Raw genomic sequence first — 20,077 nt, forward strand, 5'->3', positions numbered from 1 at the left:
TGATATTAGTGGATTTGCAGGTAAAACTTTGATGGATGTGGAAAGCTCCTTTGGGGCCTTGGATGGAGGTGAGGGAGGAGGTGTGGGCGCAGGTTTTACAGTTCCTGCGGTGGCAGGGGAAAGTGCCAGGATGGGAGGGTGGGTCGTGGACCTGACCAGGTAGTCACGGAGGGAACGGTCTTTGCAGAAGGCAGAAAGGGGTGGGGAGGGAAATATATCCCTGGTGGTGGGGTCTGTTTGGAGGTGGCGGAAATGTCGGCGGATGATTTGGTTTATGCGAAGGTTGGTAGGGTGGAAGATGAGCACCAGGGGTGTTCTGTCCTTGTTATGGTTGGAGGGATAGGGTCTGAGGGCGGAGGTGCGGGACGTAGACGAGATGCGTTGGAGGGCATCTTTAACCACATGGGAAGTGAAATTGCGGTCTCTAAAGAAGGAGGCCATCTGGTGTGTTCTGTGATCCTCCCACTTCCTCCAGACCAAAGGAGTACCCATGGGCACACGTATGGGCCCCAGCTATGCCTGTCTCTTTGTTGGCTGCATAGAGCATTTGATCTTCCGTAATTACACCGGCACCACTCCCCACCTCTTCCTCTGCTACATTGATGACTGCATTGGCGCCACCTCGTGCTCCTGTGAGGAGGTTGAGCAATTCATCAACTTCACCAACACATTCCACCCTGACCTTAAATTTACCTGGACCATCCCCTCCCCTTCCTGGACCTCTCCATCTTCATTAATGATGACCGACTTGACACTGACATTTTTTTGCAAACCCACCGACTCCCACAGCTACCTGGATTACACCTCTTCCCACCCTGACTCTTGCAAAAATACCATCCCGTATTCCCAATTCCTCCGCCCCCGCGGGAGCTGATATACACTAGTGAAGACCTTAATTAGATAAATCTTTAACCAAGCCCCATTTTGAGTAGTGTGCTGAATTTTGGTCACCACACCTTTGGAAGGCTACATTAACCTCACAGAGAGTGCACTACAGATTCACCAGCAAATTAGCGATAATAGAGTTACATTATTGTGATAAATTGTGTCAAGTTGTCTTGTTTTTCTTGAGCATGAAACTGGAGTGGCAATCTGATCAAGGTGTTTAACACTGATTCCACAAGGAAGAAAAATAATCTATTTTCTTTGTTGGGAAATGAAAATTTGAGGGCAGGATCTTCAAAATAGATCAAGACCATTGAAGTATTAAATTAAGAAGAACTCCAAAATAAAAGCCGAGACACAATCTAGAACAGTCTCCCCAAAAAGAAGTGAAAGATAAACAATTAAAATTGTCAACACTGAGATGAAGTTTTATCTTTAGATATGAGTACTCAGGGATGGTAAAGCAGGCAGAGGAGGGCATTTATAAAGCTCAGCACTAAGCCATTGGCATAGTTCTTTTTGCCTATTTGCCCACTTGCTCCCTGCAGGAAATGTTCCCAGTGGTAGGGGATGTGTTAGACTGCCCGCTCATCTGTCAGTCATTACATGGCCAATTACTGAGATTTTACTGGTGATTGATAGGTTGATACCTGTTCAACAAGTCAGCAGGTAAACCAAGTAGGCCTTGGTGCCAAGCTCTGGGGAGGGGTGGGATGCTTATCTGATTGGCATCCCAAGGCGTGAAGCTCCCTTCCCCAGATTACTCACTTACTTTTTCAACTATGCTCCTGTACCCTTCAGTCTCTATCTGGGCCTGACTGTCTGGTCCCTAATACACCCCAGCCTCATCCCATCTCTAATGTACATGAAGTTGTAAACTCATAATTATAGATTTCCACAACAAACAGGCACACAAATTTCTACAATGCTCAGCCAGATGGCACCAGAGCACTCATTCTTGGAGTCCTGCCCCTGAATCCAGCACCCACTGTTTTCACCAGGATGGGTGACAGGAGTGGGTTGCAGTTTGCACACCTGTTGTTCAGAAGCAGCTACACATTTAAGCATGCCTTCAAACCAATCCAATTTTCACTAGTGGAATGTCCAAATTGTGGTTGGAATCTTGTGCTGCTCTTTTGACAGCTCCAGCAGAGGCCAGCACCCCTGGATTTATAAAGCTGAAAACAACGTCAATATGATAAGATATATATTGATACACCATAGTCAGCTTCCTGGTTGTTCCATTACTTATTAATATTAATGGAGGTTTTAAAATGTAGTGCCCTTGCACATCTGAAAAAAACTCCTCGAGCCCACAAATGACATGATTTCATAGAGCCACAATTAATTGATTAATTTGCATTTTGAAGGCGGGTCTGGCTTCTTGTTCAATGTTTTTTGAAAACGTGAAATTAAAAAAAATGCAGGACCTTGATTTTGCATGTAATTTCCAATTGGAATTTATTCATCTTTTGCTAATCTCACAGGTTCGACTGTGTCTGAAGCAGCAAATATAATTCTTGCAGCTGTTACGTAGCCACAGAAAAACAACACTTTGTTATGGATTTTCTTTTGCATTTCTGTCTTGCACAGGTGGAAAAAATCCTCCTCATTAGTCTGTCTGCTGCAAAGCCTACATCAGTATCATAGCATCATAATGTGACATTGACATTTTCTGTGAAGGTTCACATGTCTTTTGATGATTACCACCCACACTCAGGTACTCTATACTTGCAATCCACAAAAAAAAAAGCTGCTCATTTTGGATTGCTTTAACCCCAACAAATCCCCAAGAGCAACAATGATAAATGAACCAGACAAAAAGCATCAGCAAGTAGCAGATTACAAAATGAGAGTAGCTATTGCTTAATGCTCCTGTAATTCTGGCCACTCTGTGTGTACCTTATCAAATGATCACACACTAGTGGTAAATATCAATACCCTCTGACATATCCTCCTGATTTCTCGCTTCCCACCACCTCGTCACCTGCCAATCCATTCCCAGGGTGTGGTAAAATTTTGGCATCAGCGTAAATTAGAAAATGTATAATGGCACAATGAGATAGAACTGAAAACAACAAGACTGCATTTTAATCATTACGAAGAAAAAGCCAATATGCTGAAGATTGTATTGCTTATTAATTAACTTGAGGATGAATTAATAAATAGATAGTCCCTATCTTCCAGCACTCAGCTGGCAGGCATCTTGGCCCACCTGAGCCTTTATAACAGATTGTTTAATTGGAGAATGTGGCAACAACTTTATGTTAATGGTCAAGCCAGTGGGTGGAATCGTTTTGAGGCAGTCAAGGCAAAGCCTGCCAAGTCTCATACCAATCAGGCATTAATGAGGCCACCAGCAAGCTTCCACCTGGGATAAAGGCCCCAATTTGGATATCCTGTCCTGGGAGAGCTGCCAGCCAATCAGAGGCCACTCGGCATTGTCATGGAGATGCCGTGGGTGGTGCCAGAAGTGCCCCTTGGATTGTAAATGACTAAAGTGTAAGGCAAGTGATTTTTGTGGTTCACATGGTTTTCAAGAGTGGAACCTGTGTGGAGATTGGAGGCAGGGAGAAACAGGAGCAAGGATAGAAGGGGAATCTCAGTGGATACTTCTCTGCCCTATGTCCAGAGCCTCAATACTGACTGCATTTGATGGAGGAACCTCCTGCACCCTTCAGCTGACAGGTTACACACACAGGTTTACTTGCCATGCAAATCACATGGCAAGTTGCCTATTTGCTGTTCGGCCGATCCCAGCAGTAGTAGTCCTCAATCAGTCACTTAAGAACTTCATTGAGTAGCGGGGGGGGGGGGGGGGAGGGTTGACCATTGACCTTCCCAGGCTGAATTTGATCCCAGTGGAGCTGTGGATGCATTGGGGTTTGGGTAAGCTACTTTATATTACAATTCATGATTCCCATTCACCCTTAATCCCATGGCTTTATGAGCTACCATGCCCTTGCTGGCCATACACTCTCCTCATGTTGAGACCTGAGTGCTTTTGACTTGTGACAACTCCAGCTCCCTCCTATGTGTGTAGAGCTTGTAGAACTGCATAACCTGATCAAGCAAGTCAGCATGGTTTATTGAAGGGAAAGCATGCTTGACAAATTTACTAGAATTGTTTCAGGAGGTAACAAACAGGACAGATAAAGGGGAAGCAGTGGATCTAATATAGTTGGATTTTCTGGAGGCACTTGATGATGTGCCACACATTAGGCCGCTTAAAAAAAGAGTCAATGGTGTTGGATGTAGTATATGAACATAGACAGAGGATTGACAAATGAACAGAAGGCAGACTGTTGAGATAAAGGGGGCATTTTCAGGATGGCAATCTATAACTAGTGATGTTCCACAGGGATCAGTACTGGGGCCCTGGTTTATCTACAATCTATATTAATGACTTGGACAAGGAAAGTGTCACTATCATCTTGCTTATAAATGGCACAAAAATAGATGGGAAGGCACAAAGGGTCTGAAGAGGGATATGGACAGTTTAAGTAAGTGGGCTAAAACTTGCCCAGTGGAATATAATGTAGGAAAATGTGAGGTTATGGATTTTGGTAATTGAGAAAGAATCCAGAAAACTACAGAACAGGGGTATTTGGGATTCTCGGCCCATGAATCATCAAAAGCTACTGTTCATATTCAGCAGATTATAGGGAAACAAATGGAATGATAGCCTTTGTTGTAAATGGAATACAGTATAAACATAGGGCAGTTTGACTAAAACTATTCAAGGCATGAATCAGACCGCAGCTGCAATATTATAAACAGTTTGGGTCCCTTATCTTCATGAAAGATATGTTGTCATTGAAGACAGTACAGAGAAGATTCTCTAGGCTCATATCCCGAGTGGAGGGATTGTCTTTTGAGAAGAGGTTGAGTAGATTGGGCCTGTACTCACTAGAATATAGAAGAATGAAAGGCAAGCTTATTGAAGCATACAGGATTCTTAAAGAACTTCACAAGATGGATGTGGAAAGGTTGTTTTCCTTTTGTGAGAGTGGATGAGCAGAGGGCATAATGTTAGAGGACAGGGTTGCCCATTGAAGACAGAAATAAGGATGAATTTCTTCTCTCAAAAGATACTGAATCTGTGGATTTTTTTTAACTTCAAAGTGTGTAGAGTTTGGGTTGTTAAATATTGAAGGCTGAAATAAACAGATTTTTAATAACCAGGGGAATCTAGAGTTATGGGGAAAAGGCAGGAAAGTGGAGTTGACGATTATCAATTCAGTAGCAGAGCATACTCAATGAGCTGAATGGTCCACTTCTGCTCTGACATCTTATTTTCTTGTGTGTAAAATCCCACCCTTCTATTGTGAATTGCCCCCTTACATCATCATCCCTCACCCAGTGATCACATCCCAGGTGGTACAGGATTAAGCTACCATGACTGAAAGCATGGCTGCATTGAATGGCAACAGATTTTCAAATTCTAATCTTTGTTTTCAAACTCAGCCATTGGCTTATCCCTCCTCAGCTTTTTCATCTCCTGCTGTCTTCAAACCTCTGAGATCTTTGTATTCTTAAAACTTTGTATATTTCCAGTTTTAATTGCCAGCAGCAATGACTTCAATAGTGATGCTCCTGTATTCTGACATTCTCTCACAAAACCAGTCTACTTTCTCTCCACCTGTAAGACAAGTTTTCTAATTACCTCTTTGAGCATCCCTGGATATGGCTTGGTGTCAAGTTTTGTTTCACTCTTGTGAAGGACCAAGCGATGATTTAATCTCTTAAAGTGCTGTGTAAATGAAAGTATCATTGTAATTTTTACCTTGGCCGAATCATATTGTTTTCTACATGCATGATTGAATACCACTGCTTTCCAAGGTCAGTAAGTAGTATTTACTGCGATTAAGTGGGCCTGAAATGATTCAAGAGCATCACAAATGTACAATATCCTAATTCAGATTAGAGCAATAGTAGTGTGAAGGGAAGAAAGGGGAAATATTTTGAAAGTAGGTTGAGAAGTTTTGGATCAATGTGTTTCTGTTCCAATGAGGGAGGAGGTATTGGTGGTTCTGGTAGCAGGATATGAGATCAGTCAAGTTGTTGATATAGACCCATATCCACACAGTAAGGACAAGTTTCTGCTTTTTCATTCAATCGCTGGAACCATAAAGTGAAAGTCAGGCAAGTGAGACAAACAACTTTACAACTGTTCAAAAATCAACAGTGCAGAACACCTTTACATCCTTTTGGAGAGGGTACATTATGTGATTTGTAAATAGTAGAGATCCAGGTGAACATAATAAGATGAGAGAATGGAAAATACCCAATCCCAGTCAAAAATAAGCAGCTTTCTATTGCTGGCAGCTTTTGAAACACCTACACAACAGCTAGGTGCATGGAACATTTGTCATAACTACAAAAAAAAAGAAAAATTCTGTTCAATTTCTGATATTCCCTCTCAACATGTACAGCCAGACGGCTGGTATTATAAAACAAAAAAACTACAAATGTGAAAAATACATAATTTAAAAAAGTACTAAAAATGTGTAACACCTGTGAAGAAATAAGACAATTAATGAAGATTGGGTGCACACTCGTGATCAGACACAGGGTGAAGAGGTCATTCTCATTATGACATAACCTTTGTCATTCAATGGGATCATTTTTAGATTTAATGATAAGGTGCATCAAGTAATATCAGCTAGACCACTCATTAAACACCTGAAATAGCTTCATTTGACTTAAAAAATAGAAAACAAATGTTTAATGAGTGACAAAGCCCATATTTCAAGCTTTACACAATCATCACAAATTCTGACTGTCCACAAAACCAATGACCGATAAAATGCATTTGCTTACAACAGTTCTCATGCAGAATTTAAAATGTTCATTTTTCTTGTAAAGTTCCATGGGCCATGAATGAACAAGTCAAATTAATCCAAATAGCTGACGATGATTTTGTGTATAATTTAAACCGGGTTCAGTCATGTAACCAAGAAACATTTGCATTTTAAGTCTTGGCACGAACTGTGTGCAAGGTTCAGAAAAGCTTGAAACTTAAGGTAAATGTCAGAAAATTGCATATTGTACTTGGAAGACCATCCCTTCCATATGGAGAAATAAGTTATTGCATGGCCTACTGTGCTAAGCTTCCTTAAAACTATTTAAAATAAATTAAGCACAGTGTTCAGGCAACCTGCAGTCCTTTAACAGATGTTACCACTGACTAAACTATGCCAGTGACTGCATCACTCACTGCCCCATGCCCTGCAGCTAGATTGTAACTTCAAACAACCATCAGTGGTACCAAATCACATGATCATGTAATGCCAACCACTGCCAACATGGTGGTAGATTTCTGTCATCATCCCCATTTATAGCTGGATCTTCAGGTGTTTTGGGTCTAAAATGGAAGGGGAGAGCTAATAGGAGCTCTTCTTTCAAACAAGATTTAGTTCATTGACTGATAGAAATACGCGATACATTACATCAGTAAGAGAATTACTCTTCATAGACTATGAGATGACGTAGGATAACAGGCTGGTCCTTGTGCATAACGCAGCTCAGCTTCATCAGATGCTCTAAGCAAAAAGGACTTAATTGAAACCCAGTTCTAGAAACTGGGAGCATTTCTCCACCAATCTATAGAGACAATTCATGAAATTATTTATCGGTTCCTGTGAAAAGTTGCTTTTTCAGAAATGTACTTTTCGCAGATATAAGTAATTGTCAAAAATTTATAGAATTTCAACAAAAGTATCTAAGACTTATTTTATATCACATTGAGCAAACACTATCAGTTATATACCCAATTTAATACCAAATGTATCTGCTTGTTAAGCTTGTGTTTTAGTGTCCAGTTTGAACCAATTCTGTATCTTAAGAACTGTTTTCTCCAAGATGCCCAATTCTAGTTTCAAGTATTCTGGTTGGCCCATCTCTGAATCTAACTTTTCCTGGAAATTTTATTTCACCTGCAATTCATTCCTTATGTGATTATGTAGTTTTCTTTCTTTAAAACTTTTCATTTCTGCAGTATCTCAATTCTGCTTTACTCTTGCTACTTAAAGAAAACACCTGCAGTAAATCAATGCTATTTTATTCTCTTTGCCTGAAAGGCCATTAAATCTGGTTTCTAGCAGTGTTGCTTTATTTTCATTATCTTTAATGTTTGTAACTGTAGTGTAACATATCACTTCCCTGTAATGCTGGAGGCTTTCCTGGGATTTTGTAGCCAAAATAAAGGTTTATTTGCATCCTCCAGCTAAAACGGGTGTTTCGTGCCTTTTTTGCACGCAATACAGATTATTTTCAGTTTCTCACATCTTAGTAAACAGTTCCCATCCTCTTTAACAGCTTCCCTTAATAAATCTGTTTTAGGAATAGGTGTCTTATCAGATAATGCAGTGTTTGGGCCAACATAAACAATGCATTATCTGGGCCAACATGGCACCAATTGTTAAGTTCACTTGATAAAATAACTTTTAAAAAGTTCTGTGATTTACTTATGAAAGAACTGAAACGAACATGGTTATTCTAAACGATGAGAGACTTAACAAGCAATCGGTCTTTTTCAATATATGATTTCAGTTACATCACACTAATCTTTTGCTAAGAATTCTATGTCTTACCATCTTCTACTCCACAAGCACCTGATGAAGGAGCAGCGCTCCGAAAGCTAGTACTTCCAAATAAACCTGTTGGATTGTAACCTGATGTTGTGTGATTTTTAACTTTGTACACCCCACTCCGATACCAGCACCTCCAAATTATGGTAACAAAGCTTACTCTGAACGATATGCACTTCTTTTTATACTTTGTGCTTTTTAAGTTTGTAACAGCACTTGGTTATTTCTTAATTTTTTTTCCTTACCCACCTGGAATTTCAACTTCACTCATGAAGCTGTTCAGTCCAGTAATGGAACCTCTAATCAGGACTACTTCTATAGACCACTGACAACTGATGTAATCTATTGCCCCTGTGTGAGACTAATGTAGATATTAACCCAGAATTTGCTGAAATGAAGTTCAATAAATTAAGTGAGATGAGGAAAAGAAAATCATATGAAGCCCAGAGATATCCTTATGTTCAGAAAGGTCTTTGGTTTTAATATATTTCTGCGTTTGGCTGAAAGAACGTGTGCATTTAGATTGAGATGAACAAACAGTCTGTAAAAGCTGAAGTCTTGTTTAAAATAGACACAAGAAATCAGATGTAATAGTGTGGACAATTTATCAGTTGAATGTATGTGTGTTGTTGAGAAGTGCTATATAAATATACAGTTTATTGTATGACATAAAGATGGCAAATTAATCAAATTAGCCATGGTAGGTGACACATGTAATGGTTGCCTGTGATCAAACTGTTCACTGATTGGAGATTACTTCGTTTGAATTCACAGCTTTTTTGAACAGAAAGAACATAAAAACGTATGCCTCAGATCATAATGTGTTAGCTCAGGAGGAGGTTGTTTGACCAGTGTCTGGAGGTTGGGATGGAGCGGGCAAATCACCATATTGGTCTGATTTTCTACATGTTTGGAGACCAGGAACTGTGAAGAAGCACAGGGATTTAGGATGTTCATGTACATAAATCACTGTATACATAAAATATGAGGGCATTTTAATACAATAAAGGGATTTGAGATGCATACAATCTGTCACCTTTGCAGGGAATCGAGATGAAAGAGTGAAATCAGAATGTATTTTCTCACAAAAAGGCGAGGAAAATTTTGGAACTTGCTCACTCTAAAGATTATGAATTAAAAGTTGATTGAAATTTCCAAGTTTAAGATCAATTGATTCTTGTTGGACAAGAACATGAGAAAGTGAAACAAAGATGGGTGAATAGAGTTGTGATACAGATCAGCCAAGGCCTAATTGTATGGAGAACAAACCTGAAGGGCGAAACAGCCTCTCCTACACTTCTAATTTTCTAACTCATGCTGGGATCAATGCAATGTTGAAAGGTTCTTCCTCAGAATTGGGACAATTATATTCTAAAGAGCTCATTTCAGAATGTGCCATTATCAAAAGAATACATGTTAACGTATGCAGTTAGCTGTGCACAGTGAAGCATAGAGATAATAAATCTAAACGATATCTTGTGACATGGGAAGCTTCTCTTAATCATGTTTGGATTCAAATCAGAAAAATCTAAAAGATAGCATATATTACATTGACAAGAATATTCTCAATTGTTTAAAAAAAAAGAGTTCAGAAAATCTGAGGTAACTTTCTTTTTAATTGCTTTCCCTTAGCTTAGCTTAACTTTCACATGGTAAATATATCCTTTCTTTGTCCTGAGCTCTTCAGTAATTTCCCTGTTCAAAACTAGTCAGAATTAATTGATGTTTGAAGAGGCAATCTCAATCTTCCTCCTCTCTATCATGAACAATTCAGCCAGAGGAGGTAACATGTTATAAGTGGCGGTGGTGGACAATTCTGATATGTGTTCTCAATGTTCCATATCTCCCTTAGCACCCGCACCCATCTGTACCGCCAAAACCTCACACCCTTAAACTGCTCCCTTGCTCGGTGCCAATTTTGCTGATAATTCTGAGAATCAGCCACTTTAGATTAGATTCCCTACAGTGTGGAAACAGGCCCTTCGGCCCAGCCAGTCCACATCGACCCTCCGAAGACTAACCCACCCAGACCCATTTCCCTCTGACTAATGTACCGAACACTATTGGCAATTTAGCACGACCAATTCACCTGACCTGCACATCTTTGGACTGTGGGAAGAAACCAGAGCACCCGAAGGAAACCCACGCAGACACGGGGAGAACGTGCAAACTCCACACAGACAGTTACCCAAGGTGGGATCGAACCTGGGACCCTGTTGCTGTCAGGCAGCAGTGCTAACCACTGAGCTACCGTGCCGCCCCTTACTTACTTTACTTATAACATTCATTGACTTCTCCTGGACATTCTGTCAACAGTTACTCCAATGTGAGTGCCTCGATCTACTGGCCAGCTAAGAGATATGCAAATCCCTCCCTGAGGCTTGTCTTGTTCTGAACTCCAGGAAAGCAGTAGAACATTACAGGACATGAACAGTCCTGTGCCAGCCATGAGGTTGGAAGAATCGTCCAATTTCACTAACTACCACGCATTCAAAGATCTACCAGTTTACAATTCATAAGAAGGTTTCAAAATTCTGCTCACAGAGAAACTATTTCTCTAGGTGAGCTAGTTGACAACCCATGGACATGATTAGATTAGATTCCCTACAGTATGGAAGCAGGCCATTTGGCCCAACAAGCCCATATTGACCTTCCAAAGAGTAACCCATCCAAACCCATTTCCCCACTCTATATATACCCCTGACTAATGCACCTAACTCTATGGGCAGTTTAGCATGACCTGACCTGCACATCTTTGGATTGTGGGTGGAAACCAAAACAGACACAATGAGAATGTGCAAACCCCACAAAGACAGTCACCCAAGGTGGGAATCGAACCCGGGTCCCTGGCACTGTGAGGCAGCAGTGCCAGTCACTGTGTCACCCGTGTATGAATGTAAGATAATCAGGCAAATAAGAGCTGGTGACTTTTTTTATTAGGCAATAAGTTATTTTGATTTAATGAGTATTATCTATGCGGCAGACATAGAAACATAGGAAATAGGAGCAGGAATACACCATTCATCCTCCTTTCATCATTCAACATAATCATGGCCAATCCTCTGTACAATGTCATACTCCCATCTCTCCCTCATCATCGCCTTGATGCATTTAGTCCTCCAACATCTAATTGTTTATTTCTTAAATTTGCTTCATAATGTGGCCTCCATAACTTTCTGAGCTATAAAAGTCCAAGTATTGTCCACTCTGAGTACAGCAACTTCTCCTCCCTGTCTGTTATGGCCTAGACCCTTCAGGAACATCACCCTTGTATTGAGTCTGTCCAACCATATCAAAATGTTATACATTTCAATGAGATTGCTTCTGACACTTCAAAGGTGAATTGCACAAATGTTTGATAAGGAACAATTTGCAGATTTTTGGAAGAGCAGGGGATTGGGCAAATTGGGCAGCTTTTTCAAAGAGCTTGCATAAGCATAATGAGCTGAACGACCTAATTCATTTGTATATGATTTTACCTCGCCATGTCTGTACACCGCATCAATTAACTAAATTGAGCACTGGCCCCACAATGCCAAAAATTACAAAAAACACTAAAATTGCTCCATTGCCATTTCTTTCTTTATCTTTGAATAGTCTTTCAACCTTCTTCCTTGAATTGGCTTTGCTGACTTCAACTTCTGCAAATTCTCCGTCACCTCATTATTGGTAGCTGTATATTTTTTGAGCACATAAGGCCTCTTCCTTAAGACATGGGGAAAGGCTGAATAGGCTGGGGCTGTTTTACCTGGAATGTCAGAGGCTGAGGGGTGGCCTTATAGAGGTTGATAAAATCATAAGGGGCATGGATATGGTATATTGGACAAGGTTTTTTTCCCTGGGGTGGGGATGGGGGGTGGGGTGGAGGGTGGAGAGGGGAGGGCGGAGTCCAGAACTAGAGGCACAGGTTTAAGGTAAGAGAGGAAATATTTAAAAGGGACTTAAGGGGCAACTTTTTCACACAGAAAGTGGTGCTTGTATGGAATGAACTGCCAGAGGAAGTGGTGGAGGCTGGTACAATTACAACATTTAAAAGTCATCTGGATGGATATATGAATAGGAAGGATTTAGAGGTATATGAGCCAAGTGCTGACAAATGGGACTAGATTAGTTTAGAATACCTGGTCGGCATTGACAAATTGGACTGCACATCTCTATGACTAAATCGCTCTGAAATCCTCTTTAGGATTCTACTTAAAATTCACCTCTTTTTCCAAGATTTTGACCGGGTGTTTATATTCTTGATTGCAATTTGTGACATCAGAGAGGTTCTCTGATTAAATGCAAGTTGTTTTGCTGGTTAAAAGGGGATATCACTTGAGAGTATCTCTTGTGGAGGCTGTTTGTGACAATTATTGGCTAACCTGCCTTGAACACTAGATTGCAGAGATATCATAAATGCACAGAACAGTAATCCTACCACACAGCAGTACAACATTAGAGGCATACTGCACTCAACAAATATAAAGGGCATATTTAAGAGTTGTTGCTGTAAATTGAAATTACAATATCTGATTGCAACTATCAACTGCAATACAAGTATAGAAGTACAGTATTTATTGCCAATGCAGCTGTGAAATACATCCTTGCCTCACTCTTGTATGTGTTTGGTTTCGGGGTTTCAATTTCCTCTATCTGTTATTTCTGTTTCATCAGTATTCGTTAAGTAAGCATCTGCCTGGGTTCCCCTACTCTAGCTCAGGTGCTTAAATATCTGATCATTGCAGTTTGCAGTGATCATCTGTATTATTGATTTGGATGCTTCATTAAAATTGTCCCTTAAATGTCTCCGTGTATAATCTAATCTATCTCATGTCAATATAATTGTCAACTGCTGCATTGTTCCTGAAGGCTTCCCTCCCTAGGCATTTATCATTTAGTTCTTTTTTCCTCTCTGCTTACCCACTTATTTCAACAGATAACAACAGCTCAAGAATTTTACTTAATTGCTCTTTACATTATGAATAATTGAATAGCTAAGTCTAATCACTTGGAATTATCTAGATGATATAAATGGTTTCATTAAAAATAAAGTATTCTATTAACCTACTGCATCCTTTATGAAAGAGACTGCCTTCTGTGAGCATCAATTCCTTTTTTTAGAAGTTTGCTTTATAACACACCAAAAGTAGATGAAAGTATTTTTGTTAGATTGTTGAAGTGAAGTTATTGGGTTTGCATTTTCAGAGAGAGTCAAATCCAACTTGCTCATCAAAGTGTTCTAATTATTCTGTAGTGAAAACCATCATGCAAATTGTTTAGGAAACCAAGCAGCTTTTATCTTATGGTTGCTTCTGCAAAACAGGAAATCACAAAGCCAACTCCTAAGCATTTGCTGCACATTTCATTAACCTGTATGTACCAAAACTAGGAAGCCGTTTTTACATAAAGAGGGAGTTTATTCATATCTAGACATCTAGACATTATGGCATCTAGACATATCATCTTGGTCCCTTAAAGGAATCATGTAAATAGCATGCCTCGTTCAAATCAGGACTGGAGGTGTCACGTTTTGCGAGGTGACCTAATGTCAGAAGAGACTTATTTCTCATTTATTTCAAGAGATAATGGCATCTCAAGAATTTTACTTAATTGCTCTTGACATTATGAATAATTGAATAGCTAGGTCTAATCACCTTACTTCAAGACTAAGGTCCTTATCATTAAGGTGAGAGAAACAACATTTAAAAAAGACATGAGAGGCAAATGTTTTTACCCAGAGGGTGGTTCGCATGTGGAATGAACTTCCTGAGAAAGTGGTGGTGTGGGTACAGTTGCAATATTTAAAAGACTTGGATACGTACATGAATAGGAAAGGTTTGGAGGGATATGGACCAGGAGCAGTCAGCTGGGTCGAGATTAGAGTGGAGCTGGAAAAGCACAGTAGGTCAGGCAGCATCCGAGAAGCAAGAAAATTGACGTTTCGGGCAAAAGCCCTTCATCAGGAACTCCTGATGAAGGGATTTTGCCCAAAACATCGATTTTCCTGCTCCTCAGATGCTGCCTGACCTGCTGTGCTTTTCCAGCACCACTCTAATCTAGTCTCTGATCTCTCGCATCTGCAGTCCTCACTTTCGCCCGGCAGCTGGGTCTAGTTTAGTTGGAATTATGTTCTGCGTGGACTGGTTGGACCAAGGGGTCTGTTTCTGTGCTGTAAGACTCTGGCTTTTGGTCTTTTCAGCATTTGGTTCAGGTCTTGGTGGATCATCAGGACTTTCTCTCTGGCCCTATATTGTCAGACAGTAAAATGGGGGAGAAATTTTGATTCTCAAAAATGATTGGGTTGAGAATAGGTTGGGGAGAGTTAATATTTTACATTTTTGTATTGGTTGTCATGTGACCTAGTTGTAATGCATGCAAGTCAAATGGAGGTCAGTTCAAATGTCAGCATGAAACCTATTATTTGAATTCAGAAATTTAATCATCGCAAGCTTGTATGGGAAGCTGTGGTATAATTAAAATCATGAAGTTATATTAATGAGGTTTTTGTAACTTGAATCTATAATCTGCACTAAATTTGACATCTCCAACACGTACTTTCTTGGGTTAGGGAACTGATAAGGAAAATTAATTTGAATAGCAGATCAGTTGTATATTTAAACTTCCCACTGTCCTACTGAGGAAAAAGAAATCATTTGTTGCAGCTGGTATCTCTGAAGTTTGTGTTAAACATTGAGCATAAGCTATTGTTTTGCTACTGTTTTTTACAGCCTTGGAGACATTCTAATTGGCTCGGCGTAGAATGGTAATATAACAGGTCTGTTATTGAACCGATGGTCAAAAGTTTGAATGATTGTTCTGAGACGCATTAATTCAAAACTGACTTTTGCACCTGAGGAGTTTAATTTCTATTAAATAAAATTATCAACATCTGGAATTAAAATAGAGTGTAAGTAATGATTAACTATGTCTTTTCGAGAAGGAGATTTGCTGTCTCTAGCCAACCTGGCCTCCAAGTGACTCCAGACCCACGGTGATATGGTTGATTCTTGACTGCCTTATGATATGCCTGAGCAAGACACTCACTTCTACAATAAAACCAAGAACTGCGGATGCTGGAAATATGAAACAAAAACAGAAATTGCTGGAGAAACTCAGTAGGTCTGGCAGCATCTGTGGAGAGAAAGCAGAGTTAATGTTTAAAAAGAATCGTCACTGGACCCAAAACATTAACTCTGTTTTCTCTCCTTAGATGACAGACTTGCTAAGATTTTCCAGCATTTTCTAATTTTTGACTCAGCTTTACCAAATGGCTGTGAAAATGTTGAATGGGAATAAAAGAATAGGGGATCTCTCATCAACTTAAGTCATCAGACACAACAAAGACACAAACAAAAACAGAAATTGCTGGAGAAACTCAGCAGATCTGACAACAACTGTGGAAAGAAAACAGAGTTAACATTTGAGTCTTGTGATGCTTCTTCAGAACCAGTAGCAGCTAAGAAAAAGTGGTAGAGATAGGTCATAAAGAAAGCAATGAGCAATTGAAATGGGCTGGCTGTTCTGAAAATAAATAAGAAAATAGACAACCCATTAACACTTATCTAGCTTCTTCATATTAATAACAAATTGTTGCTTGAATGCTGGATCTATCCACTGTTTCATAATTTCTAATAGAATGTAAGAAAAAAAATTAATCCCGATAATGAGAATAATGAAAATACATTAAAGTTGCAAACATGAACTTGTAAGATTTATGCAGATTTATTTTGTCAATATGAAAGTAAAATGAACAGCACAAATGCTTCGCTAATGGGAAGGGGCAGCATCATTTTGCTGGCTATTAAACAATACTACGGTATAGGAATTATTTGAGAGATAAAGTACATATTGGAACATTTTGAATACATATTTATTGAAATGATCATTCATTAAACAGGTATTTCAAAAGCAATAATAGAACTGCCACAGGTAATGTATATAACAGAAGCTATTAAAATAAAATAAGTGCTACTCCTTTTATACATTCTTGTTTAACCAGCTATAATTCATTAAGAATATACATGCCATTGTTAGCAAAAATGTTATAATGCTTATCATTATAATACATAAAATGTATTGGCAATCGCCAATTACCCAGCACCTATGTTGTTATATCTTGAGGACCAAACTGTCTGTTCATTTGTTCGATGAGCAATGTCAATCTGTGATGGAAATCTGCAAGGAGCTGTATAGAACCATAGAATTCCTACAGTGTGGAAGCAGGTCATTTGGTCCATCAGTTCTGCACTGACCATCCGAACAGCAGCTAACCCACACCCACCCACCATCTTCCTGTGACACTGCATTTCCCATGGTTAATCCAATTAGCCTATACATCCCTGGAGATAGATATAGGATGAGTGTGTGGGGTGATTCTGCTGGTGGAGGAGGACAGCGGATCTTATTCTTATGTATCATGCTATGTGAACCACTGCCTTCCTCATACACTGAGCAGCAGTAAGAAATGGTCTGATAATGTGTACCCATCTTCATCCTCCTCTACTCTACACCTTCCTACACATAAGCATGGCCAGCTTTGGTATTACAAACAATGTGACTGGTACTGAATACATTGCAATCATCAGTGAACACCTCAGCTTTGGATTGTAAGATGTTAGCAAGGCCATTGATGAAGCAATGGAAGATGTTTGGGAGGGCATGACCCTGAAGAACTCCTCAAGTGATATCACAAAACTGAGACCGTTCTTTATTTTGGGAATGATAGATACTCGTGGTCAGTTTTTTTCCCTGATTATCACTGACTCCAGCTTTGCTGGTGATTCTCAATGTCACATTCAGCCAAATAGTCTCTTGATGTCAAAGGCATTCATTACCACCACAACTCTAGAATTCTTTTGTACGTATGTGAACCATATTTCCATTATCTCTCAGTTCACCATCCAACATTACCTAAGTGAAATTACTGAGTCAGAGAACAACATAAATTGCTAAAATTCAAATTTCACCACCTGGTATGGTGGCACTCAAACCCGTGTTCCCAGAACCTTGACTTGTGTTTGCGGATTGCTAATCCAGTCACAATTATAGGCAGTCCTGTAGAGCAGAGTATTATTGAGTGCAAATGGGAGCCAAATGGTAACTGTGACGTATTCTATAACTGAAAGGAATTTCACTCCCTCATCAGTCAGCTGAAATCTGTCCATATGTAATGTTTCTTGCAGGTCAGTGCCCAGTATTCTCTCAACAATTCATTCCTTGGCAGTGTAATGTACCATCTGCTTTGGTACCACCTCAAGAATCACAATGATTGCCACTGATGACATGACCAATTGTCCAGTGTGCAGTTTACACACTTGTGAGTAGTTTGCATACATTAAATCCCATGCTGTCACTAGATCAGAAGAAATTACATACTAAAGCAGTGTTTCCACCATCTAAAACTATTCCAGGGGTGCACTGCAATATGCAATAGAGTTAGGAACAAGATTCAAGACAGGTCTGCTACATTTTGCTCAACATCATTACCAAGAGGACTGAGCCATTGAGGAAGAGAGAGATGATTAGGAGAAGGGCAATCAGGAAGGATGGAAGCAAGCCATTTCCGACCACGCTGCCTGTCAGCATCTCATCCAACTTCACTGCCAACAATAGAACCAACCCAGAAGTATAAAGAAAAGCAGTAAAATCTGTGAATGCCATATACTGGTCTGTCTTGTCATGCATATTCAAAACAGAGCTCCTATGTGAACAGAATAGTGATCTTTTTGCAATACTGTTCATTTTTATTGTTATTTCCTCTGCAAAGGTTGTTCAACGATTGCACCCCGTACTTTCTCTCTGTCACTCTCAAAACGCCCCTGTGATGGCAAAACAAAAATCTTCAGAACTAACATTCCAAACCAAACCTCTAAATGTCAATTAAATGTCAACTGGTTATCCCTGTGGGCTCCATTAGTTGCCGCTGTGCATGTATCTTTGTCGGTCCTGCTGCTCCAATGCAGTTCCCTTCCAGGCGCTGTGGCAGGACTATAAAGAGACCGTTGCTTCCATTGGGTGGATGCCCTTGGGCAGCTTACCTTCCCCAGGCAAGAGACTGAAAGTAAGCTTCAGCAATGGAGAGTGGGTAAGTTTCTGTTTGTGCGAAAGTGAACATTTTATTTATTCATGGGATGTAGATGTCATTAGCAAGGACAGCATTTGTCATGCATCCTTAATTGTCCTTCATAAAGTGCTGGTGAGCTGCCCTGTTGAACCGCACAGTACATGTGCTATAGAAACACCCACAGTGCGGTTCAGGAGGATGTTCCAGGGTTTTGACCCAGCATCAGTGAAAAACTGGCAATAATGTTCAAAGTCAGAATGGAACTTTGCAGGTGACAGTGATTACACGTGCCTGACAGCCTTGTTCTTCTGGGTGGTGGAAGTCATGGACTTGGATGCTGGGCATAGGAACTGTGGTAAGTTGCTGCGATCTATCTTGTAGATGGAACGTACAACTGTCATTATGATGGGCGTCAGGAGGAGTGAATGTCTGAGGCGGTGGACTGGGTGTTGTTCAAGAAGGCTGTCATGGGTGACATGAAGCTCTTTGAGTATTCTTGGAACTGCACTCATCCAGACAAGGGGAGCATCACACCACAATTTGTGATTTTGACGTCCTTCAAGAGTTCAAGGAGATGAAGGAGCAAAAGAACAAAGAAGATGGAGGAGCTGGCCAGAAGCCTTGGGGCCAGAAGCAGACCATTGTCAGCCATGTTCTGTCTTCATGGGAAGCAGCCAGTAGAAATGATGACTAATCCATTTTAATTCTCCTGTAATCCTGCTGAGGCTCCTCTGAGTGTCTAAATGAATTGAATGTAATTTTGACAATAATTCAATGTTATTTTCATGAAATTGAAAGCAATATTTTATTCTTCAAAAGCTGATTTAGTAGCTCATCAATGTCTTCCCATCACATCTCATTTCCTTTCGTTCTACAAAATATTTGGCTTTGTGTATTTCGGGGAAGTGAGCACTGAGCATTGTGAGGGATTGCAGGCTGGGGCTGCAGATATTGGGTATTACAGGGATGCTGTGGTACTAGAGTGCCTTGAAAACCAAGCAGCTGCACTTAGAACTGCACTCCTCATCAATCTTTATACTTACTTCATGGCCTCCCTACCCCACTCACATAGGGAAAGCTGCAGCGGTCCAGCACATTGGAAGTCAGCACTCTTTTCATGCAAGTAATATGTGTGGGCATGTCAGGAATTCCTCCAGGTCATGTCATACATCAGCAGCAAGAGCTATACTGTCTCATCTTAGGGTCCTCAGGTCAATATCTCCTTGTGTGGTTCAATGTGACATTTTGATTTATAATGCTCTGGTGCAACTTGATATGTTTCACTATATTGTCATTGTTGCATTAGTGCTCCTTTAGGTCCCACAAAGAGATTTTAAACTTGACTCAACACCCATCCCTTTACTCAGCTGCACATTATCCAATTGTCTGGAGTCAATTGCTCTCTGGGGATATGTGACACATTCAGGAAACCAGCTTGCAATCATCATTGGTAGGAACCTCGCTCATTGCTCAGAAACAAACTGAAACCTGTGGAACCCTCCTTGAATTCCCCTCAAGTCATTTCACTGAAGGGGTGGGGGGTGTAATTAGGGTG

The sequence above is a fragment of the Chiloscyllium plagiosum genome, chromosome 1 (genome assembly GCF_004010195.1).
Source record: "Chiloscyllium plagiosum isolate BGI_BamShark_2017 chromosome 1, ASM401019v2, whole genome shotgun sequence".
Classification (NCBI taxonomy): domain Eukaryota; kingdom Metazoa; phylum Chordata; class Chondrichthyes; order Orectolobiformes; family Hemiscylliidae; genus Chiloscyllium; species Chiloscyllium plagiosum.